At 42.7% G+C, this 9,446-nt stretch overlaps 1 long non-coding RNA gene across 1 annotated transcript; it reads left to right on the top strand.

Annotated features, from left to right (window-relative positions):
- The first annotated feature begins 1,776 nt into the window (after nt 1-1,776).
- On the top strand, nt 1,777-8,801 carry LOC122922204. Its single transcript, XR_006387108.1, has 4 exons — nt 1,777-1,866; nt 8,302-8,346; nt 8,456-8,545; nt 8,668-8,801. It is a non-coding gene; the product is annotated as an uncharacterized LOC122922204 (long non-coding RNA).
- Nucleotides 8,802-9,446: the final 645 nt, after the last annotated feature.

Raw genomic sequence — 9,446 nt, 5'->3', positions numbered from 1 at the left:
CGAGCACAGAGTCTGAGAGCAGCACCACGTCAGGTCCAGCAGACCAGCACCAGCGGTCCAGCGCCCAGCCCAGAGCCAGAGTGTGAGTGTGGTAGTGGTACTACTACTAGTTAGTAAGTTGTAACTACTTTGTGACTGAGACTGAGGTACTAATGGAATATGGCTACTGTGGGGGCTAGGCCTGGGGCAATAAAGGGGCATTGCTTGGCATAACTAGTGTGTGGAGTTGTGGACACTAATGGAATGGGCCTTGGGGAATAATAATAACAACATTTTACTGTGTGGGGGCAATAAGGGAGGCTGGGAGCACAACTACTGTGAAGGGGAAATAATAGAGCATAATAACTACTGTTTAGGGGTACTAAGGGGGGAATACCTACTGAGTGAGTGGGATGTCCGACGTTGTGTGGTGAGTGTAGGCGTCTTACAAGCCGCTGCTGAGGGAGGGGTTGTGGGGAAGTTGCTCTGGGCATTCATAAATTTGCTCTGGCTGGGGCCCATACATTTCTAGCCACTGTCTGCGCCTCCCTGGCCACTGTTTGAACCCCTGGGCCCTGGCCCTTATCTGTGCCCCCCTGCCTTTGTCTGCGCCCCTGGCCCCTGTGTGCACCTCCCTGGCCCTTATCTGCGCCTCCCTGGCCTGTGGGCTGTGCCCCCGGCCCTTGTCTGTGCCCCCCTCCCACCGGCCCTTGTCTGTGCAGCCCTGACCTGTGCCCCCCTGCTTGCTGTTCTGCCATCTACTACTGCTTATTTTATTGCTCTTATATATGCAGAGGGTGTGCGCTTATATGTGCCATAATAAACACTAGTACATGGCAGAACTGCGGGCAGAAAGGGGAGGCTGCCATGTACTGCAAGCTATAGACATTTTATATAAAGATAAATAAACAACAACAAAAAAAGTCTTCACTATTAAAATATAAAAAAATACTAAAAACATGGTTTTGGTGACCATAACCCCCCTCCTCCCCAACACTCACGCGCACACACCAAGCAAAAAAAATTGAATAAGGGCCCATGCACACGACCATACGCCCTCTGAAACATTCGGTCCTTGAGATGCATTGATCGTGTGTACGGGAGCGCACAGCTTCGTAGATTACTAAAACCTATGATTATGGGGCAGTAGTATCACGCGCAGCCCAGCGCGCAATTAACCTATGATGCTGTGCGCTCCTGTGCACACAATCATTGCTGCTCTGGGACATATGGCTCGCAGCTCGCTCATGGACTGTATGTCTCGAGGGCATACTGTTGTGTGCATGGGCCCTAACAATGATCAAAAAATTGCACACACCCCAGAAATGGTACCAATAAAAACTACAGTTCACCCACATAAATGCCCTTATAAAGCTCTGTAGACAGAAATATGAAAAACTTATGGAATCAGAAAATGGTGATGCAAAGAAAAAAGTATTTTTCTGAAAGGTTTTATTTTAACCCCTTCTACCCCAGAAGCTTTTTTTCCTTTTGCATTTTCGTTTTTGTGCTCTCTGCCTTCCCAGAGCCTTAACTTTTTTTTCCCCATTAACATAGTTGTATGAGGGCTTGTTTTTAGCAGGACAAGTTGTACTTTCCAACGCAACCATTTAATATTGCATAAAATAAAATTTTACCACAGTTCTATAGTTTTTGTTTTTTCACTTGTGATTTTGATTCTCCAGGTCAGTATGAATCTGGCGGATACCACATATGTATAGTTTTTCTTTGTTTTCTTCTAATAGTATATTTCTTCTAATAGTATATTACAAAATATTTTTTCTACCTTCTAGATTTCATTGCTTGGAGCAGTGCGTCGCCAGAACTTGAAGAGGAGAAGAGCACGTCAGTGAAGACTGCAGTCCAGTGAGAAAGATCCCAACAAGGGTGAGTAAGGCTGGCTTCAGAGCTGTGGACCCGAGTGTCTCCTTCTCAGCCTCTACATCTTAGTAAAATTAGAGGAGGAGAAGGATGGACTTCCTTGGCATCCGGCACTGGCCGCCAAGCTATATGGGATTTGGACTTGGAATGTGCAGGGTGTTGGAAGAGGGCAGCAGCAGACTACTAAGAGAATCTCCTTAAAGGCTTTGTCTGTTTTTTTTTCTATTCATGACCTATCCATACAAGCTCTGCCTTCTCCTCATTGTTCACCTGCTTACCAACTGCAGTGAAGAGCAGTGTAATTGCTACTATGGCATCCACATTCACTTCTATGGGACATTACCCTACTACTCACTTGGACAGGAAGGAGCTGTCCCATTGAAGTGAATGCAGTTACGAGGGCAAGCAGGCAAACAATGAGGAGAAGGCAGTGCTGATCAGCTGTTGATCAGCGGGCGCGGGGGAGGTGGGGTGGGGGGGGGGCGGTGTTGGACACGCGCTGATCTGATACTGATGACCTATCTTGAGAATGAGTCATTAATAGAAAAAAAGCTGGAGAAACCCCTTGAAGGAAATTATCTGCTTTTGTGAAACTGGTAAACGATCCGGATAGGACATCAACATTATAGCTCATGCACACAATAGAAATTTTCTCCCATGTCCATTATTTGTTTTTTGTTTTTAGGCCTGTACATATAACCATTCACTACAATGCGCTTTTTACTACAAAATCACAGTGACAACTTTATCTCACTGTGATTTAGTAGTAAAAACGTCACAGAGAGGCACAGAGCATTATCAATCATGTTAATGCTCCGTGTTTCTGCTGTCTGGAGCGGGGCTTGGCTCTCTTTCACGCAGCGGATTCCACTTAGAGGATCCGCTTATGTGAAAAAACCCTGCTGCAGATCACCCTGCCATCCAGCAAAGAAATTTGTACATGTGGACACCAGAGTCCTGTTTTCTTGTCAGCTGAGTGTGCTGTGTTATCAGCACCCTGCTCCGCAGAAATAATGTTGCTATAATAGGATGAGCAAATAAAATGGAAATCGCTTTTCCCCATTCCGTGGAGGGAATCGCTGTTTGTGAGTGCTGCGCTTCATCTCCATTAACGAGCAAGGGTTGTTGTGAAGGAATTGTTATTTCTCAATAATCAAGTACTGTATCAGTCTGTGTAAATATAACAGTTTATGGTCAGTAACTTTTACTATAACTTGTACTTGACTTTTGCAAACAAATCTTAGAATGTTTGTCATATATGTTATCTGAGAACAATGGCTTTCCCGTTATCAGAGCCTTTACTGTTACCTTCTGCCCTAAAAAGAATTTATGGTATAGTAAGGACCAGCACTCGCTTCAGTAATAATTTCAAATAGATTTAATGGTCACATACAAATGATAAGTGACGCCTGCGTTTCGGCTACTGTGAGCCTTTTTTTTTTTGTTGACAAAGGCTCACAGTAGCCGAAACGCACGCGTCACTTATCATTTGTATGTGACCATTAAATCTATTTGAAATTATTACTGAAGCGAGTGCTGGTCCTTATTATACCATTATCTGTGGATCTTCCTCCCGGGACGCGCGCACCGCACCGCTGAAAGCAGAAGTGCCGCTTGTATCTTCTCTTGGATCTAAAAAGAATTTATGACAGAAATCTGCTTTTCTCTCTGTTGTAAACACAATAGACATTGAGGTCAGATTACAGATAGCAGGTCTATAGAGGGGATGGGGGTGAGTGAGTCATACACTTATTTGATCAGGGAGAAGAGTGGAAGATCTAGTGTAGTGCAGAGAGATAACTGGTGATAAATGCCATGTACAAGACAATGGTCGGATATAGTGCTATTCCTTTATTTATGCAAATAATAGCATATTCTAGGCCAGGGATCTGCAACCTCTGGCACTCCAGCTGTTCTGAAACCACAACTCCCAAAATCCTCCTTTCACTTCTGTGGGAGTTAAAAGAACAGCCAAGTAAGCTTGCATGCTGGGAGTTGTAGTTTCACAGCAGCTGGAGTGCCGATGATTGCTGATTCCTGTTCTTGAAAGTTATCTGATAACTTACATAGAGTTTAAATGTACATGTAAGAAAATGTGGAGTTGGTGGCATTTTGCATAAAAATCTCAAATAATATTTTTACAGAGAGGTTGCAAAAGCCACATAAAACCCTCAATATGTCAACCTATCAGCATATGAGCGGTGCTCAGAAGCGTAAAAAGAAGAAGGAAGAGGAACTGAAGAGTAAAAAAATGGCTAAAATTAGTACCTACTTTTCTGCTCCTAAGTGTATGGGTGAAAGCTCTAGTGCCCCTACTGACATAGCATCAACTGGAGATAAGACAACTTTAGAACCCGCTGATGTGAATGTCGCAGGAGCCCAGGTAGAGGAGGCTGCCCAGTCCAGCACATCTTCTGCCCATACTGACATAGCACCAGCTGCAGGGAAGACATTAGAACCCACAGATGAGAATGTAAAGGCCCACCAGAGCGTTTAGCTTGGGGGACACATGGGGGCAATGACCCCATATTTTATGGCAAAATTATTTGGTAGTTTGTGTTCTCCCCCTTTTTCTTCCCCTTCCCGCCTTATTTTTCAGGTGAATTTACCTCAAGAAGATGATTCCGGTTACAGCTGGTTCTGTTTATGTTTGAATTTCTGGATGGCAACTGAAGCCGAGCTGTTAATTGGTTGCTACCCGGTTGCTGGGGGAGATTTCCAGCTCTGTGATTTGTTCCTGCCTGCAAGGCGGGAAATTTGTCCCCTTTATATTTCCAGGTTCGCCGCTACCTCAGGGCAGTCGTCGCGGATCTGAACAGCGCCCGCCCTCCCATAAATTTTGTGCTACCTGTCGCTGTGCTTTATTAGAGGGGCTGTATCGCTCAGCTGATGCTGAGTGGATCTTGGTCTATATGGATGGTTTGAAATTGGTATTTATTGTTATGGTTGATGGTTTTAATTATTAATTTATTTATTAAATTATTTATTGGTTTTAATTTTGGTTACCCTTAATAAAGCACTTCGGCCATTTCTATTCCACTAAGAAATATGTTGTCAGTGTTTTTATTTATCTAATCACATATGGTTGAGAGGGAAGTGGTGTCATTTGCCTCCATGTCGCAGGAGCCCAGGTAGAGGAGGCTGCCCAGTCCAGCACATCTTCTGCCCATACTGACATAGCATCAGCTGCAGGGAAGACATTAGAACCCACAGATGAGAATGTCGATGGTGCCCAAATAAAGGAGGGTGTTCAGTCTAGCCTGTCTTCTGTTGAAGAATGTGATTTACTAGAAGAAGGTGGAGACATTGAATGTGCTAGTGATATCACCTTAGTACAAGACCCTACCGAAGATCAGCCAGTTCATACCATTCATACTGTTATTACCAGTGATGCTGCAAGCTACTCTGCCAGCCACATTTTAGATGCAGCTGTTTCTGAGAAGTATGTCACTGATAGGGCTAATTATCCTGTGACTATTTCTGACCCTAAAGTCAAGAGATTCATTATCTCACATGGCCCTTGCAGACCTCCCGGTCCTTTTCCAAGAGATAACGACAGTGACAGAAGATGTTTTTCTGTCAAATATTATAACCGGATTACCCAAACAGGACTTAAACTACCTGTCACATGGTTATGTTATTCCCCGAAGCTAAATGCTGTGTATTGTGAGCCATGCTGGTTGTTTGGCGATCGGAAAAAGCAGGGTTTTGAACCAGCGTGGGCCAAGGGTATTAATAAGTGGAAAAACTTAAGTAGAAAAATTCAAACTCATGAGAGCTCCAATTCCCACATTGAAGCTTGTATGGTATACGACCAGTGGAGAAAAAAAGGACACTGTTGATAAGGAATACGAAAGGCAAATAATTCAGCAAAAAAACTTTTGGAGGCAAGTTCTACAAAGAATTGTAAACGTGACATTAACCATGTCAATGGCCAATCTACCATTCCGTGGGCATCGAGAGCAGTTAGGTGAGCTTAACAATGGTAATTTTCTGTGCATAGTCCATCCCATTCTAAAAGAACTAATTCAAATGCCACAAAGAACAATAAAATATCTCAGCCCCAAAATCCAAAATGAGATAATCCAAATTCTTTCTCAACAAGTAGAAAAGGAAATAGTGTCAGAAATTCAACAGGCACAATTCTATTCTGTCATCATGGACACTACACAAGACATTTCAAAAGTTGATCAACTAAGCCAGGTTTTCCGGTATGTTTCTGTTGCTAGAGATGAGAAGACCAGGGCAACCAGTGTGAAAATTCATGAAGTTTTTTTGGGATTTCATGCTGTGAAAGATCAGAGTGCTGCAGGCATTGAAAATGATATCATAGCCTGCATAGAAAGGAAAGGTCTAACATTACAGAAGTGTCGTGGCCAGGGGTGCGATGGAGCAGCAACAATGAGTGGCATATACTCAGGAGTACAGGCACGAATTTTAGAAAAAGAACCTAATGCTCATTATGTGCACTGTGCAGCACACAACCTCAATCTTGTATTGCAAGATGCAATGGCAAACATCAAAGAGATTGCAAATTTCTATGATATTGTGCAGATCATATATACATTTTTTGCAGACAGTATTAAACGGTGGGATGTACTTTGCTCATTCACAACTGAATCCAGCGTGGCATTGAAGAAGCTGTGCCCTACTCGCTGGTCATCACGCTATGAATCCCTGCTGGCGTTACGTTTCCGTTTTCGGGATGTGATGCAAGCACTGTCAAAAATCATTCTTATTTCAACCAAAAATAAAGAAAGAGAAGAGACAGCACTGATAAAAAAGAAAATGGAGTCATATGAGTTCATATTTCTAGTCGTTGTCCAGACAAAAATTCTTGAAAATGTTAACGCAGTTTCAAAAGTTCTGCAAGCTAAAAACATGGACTTGTCTAAAACATCCACTTTAATAAAAAATGTTGCAGACAATCTGGTCCAATTCCGGAATCAGTTTGAGGAAGCAAAACAAACTGCGGCATCACTTGCACAACAGTGGGGCATTTCACCGGAATTTCAAAAGAAACGGATCCCCAAAGTCAAGCGCCATTTTGATGAATTGGCAGTAGATGAGAGATTAAACGATGCAGAAAAACATTTTAAAGTGACAGTTTTTTACCCCTGTTTAGATGTAATAACATCTCAGCTTCTAAAAAGGTTTAAGGGAATAGATCGGGTTCTTGGCCGTTTCAACATTATTCAGCCCACGATGCTTTCATCTGCATCAGATGATGAGCTCTTTAATGCTGCATCAAATCTGCAAAAAATCTACGAGGAAGATTTAACAAGCACTTTTCCTGGCCAGCTACTAAGTTTTCGATCTGCATTAAAAGAAGAGATCCTTAAGACATCCTCTGTCAGTGACCTTGCTCATCCCCTGTTAGTCGCCAACAGCGCACTGTCATCCACACTTCCAGATGTTTGTGTAGCCTTACTACTATTCCTAACGCTACCTGTGACAGTAGCAAGTGCTGAAAGATCCTTTTCAAAGCTGAAATTAATAAAAAACGACTTGAGGAGTACGATGTCCGAACAGAGGCTTTCTGGACTTGCAGTGCTGAGCATTGAAAATGAGAGAGCTAGAAAACTAGACTTTGAGAGCATTGTGGACACGTTTGCAGAACTGAAGGCGCGCAGACGTGTGTTGTAAGAAACGGTCTTCTGTGTAAGTGTAAAGTTGTTTGGGAGGTTTGAAGTTTCAGCAGTTGACCGTTTCCTGCTAACTAACCAAAAAGTTTTACTAACAGTTTCTTTAGTGGAATTGCATATATTTTCAGTTTAAAGTAACACTCCTGAAAGAGTGTCACTTGTTATACTGTGAGGATTGAATAGATACTGTGATACCTCTCAAATGATTATCTAGGGGAGTGGTGTTCTCTTCAAATAATAATAATAAAAAGGTCAGTATGCATAATGTAACAAGAAATGTGGTTTGGATAAAGGGGTGGTCTTCTAATTGAGTTGGTCTTTTGGAGAGGTTTCACTATATATTCAATTCTTACCTGTGTAAAGCTGACCATACACATTAGATCTGGTGAACGCTGGTTTCACAGACACATCAATAACCATTTTCGTCTATATTGGCTGTTGTTCAAACTTCCATACATGTTCAATGAAACAGGTCCATGAATATCTTTCATGGAATGTTCTTTCAAAGAGAGAGCTTTCGTTCACAAACAGTCTTTCTTTAAACAAAAGATCTTTTTGCTGACGACATCGGTATTGAACACTAATTTTTTTACAGTTGTTCCCCTAAAACTGTTGGTCATTGTTAAATTTCACCTGACAATCATTCATTTTCATAGATATTGACAATTTTGATCAAGTGTAACAAAATATGTATGGTCACCTTTGGATTTTATTAGCTGCCCAAATGTTTGACCAGTTTGAGGGTCTGGACTGTGTTTTTGAGGGCACAAACTAAATGTTGGTTTCTTTTCTCTAGGTTGCAACGCCATTGACTTTGGTTTCAAGTCCTGTTTATGTTAATGTAAGTTTTACATACATTGTTTGAACCAATCCTATAATTTCTAAATGTAGAAGAAACAGAATTGTATGTGCATATGGATGAGTTATATTTCCTGTTTTTGTGTCACTAGATTGATTTGTTGTTGCACTTCTACGTGTTTACCATAGAAATACATGTGTGCATGACATAGATGGTCCTCTCCTGGTTCTTTTGGTTTCTGGTAAGTTTTTGGTTGCTTTATATATGTGTGTAGAATTTAGTATATTTCAAAATGTCTGTTATACTTTCAAATTTAAATAGTACATTTTAAGTGAGAATAACTATTTATTTTTTGTTATTTAGGTTGTAGTTATATTTTTCAAGTTGGAACAATCAAGCCAGAAGAGATGGAGACAAGAAACTTCTGATCTCATGTCACGACCCTTGGTCATGGTCGTGACTCCTTGGGTGCCGCATGCTGTTGCCCGCGGTTTGGGAGTTCGTCAACCGCAGCTGGGGCACTTAGTTGTTTGCCTCAGGTGCGGTTGCCGCGGACAACAAGTGTGCGTGCGGTTGCCCTTGGCAACGGGTTTTGTGTGAATGCCCGTTTGTGTGTCTGTGTGCACTTTGTGTTGTTTGTTGTGCACGAGGTGATGTTTTATGTGCACCTGGACTCCTCCCTTCACCTGCGGTTGTCCGCGGCAACGTCTGGTGATGTTTGCATGCTGTGGAGGTGTCTCGGCCTGTTGGCTGTTTTGGAAGACACGGTTGCCACGCATGCCGTTGCCGTCGGAGACAGGTGAGTGAGGTTGCGTGTTTTCCCCTTTATGTGAGTTTCCCTTCTGTGTTGCTGGAAGGGTTAACTCCCTTCCCAGTGTGTGTGACTTCACTGGGTGTGTGCTGATCGTTGGGTGGGGCCTCTTGGCCTATAAAGCCTCAGCCCCTGGCTGGGCTCAGTAGGTTGCTCTCAGCCATGCTGGCTGGAGCAGCCTCCTGTCTCCTCCATCTGCCTGGTGGGGACCATCCTTCTGGTCATAAACCTCTGTCAGTTTATTCTGTGTTTCATGGTGTTATCTAGGTGTGTGCGGGGTTATCTTGTTAGTGCAGCTTATGGTTTCCTGGTTTCCCTTGTATGTCTGGTG

This window comes from Bufo gargarizans, chromosome 11 (genome assembly GCF_014858855.1).
Source record: "Bufo gargarizans isolate SCDJY-AF-19 chromosome 11, ASM1485885v1, whole genome shotgun sequence".
NCBI lineage: Eukaryota > Metazoa > Chordata > Amphibia > Anura > Bufonidae > Bufo > Bufo gargarizans.
This window is presented reverse-complemented; position numbering and strand designations above follow the sequence as displayed.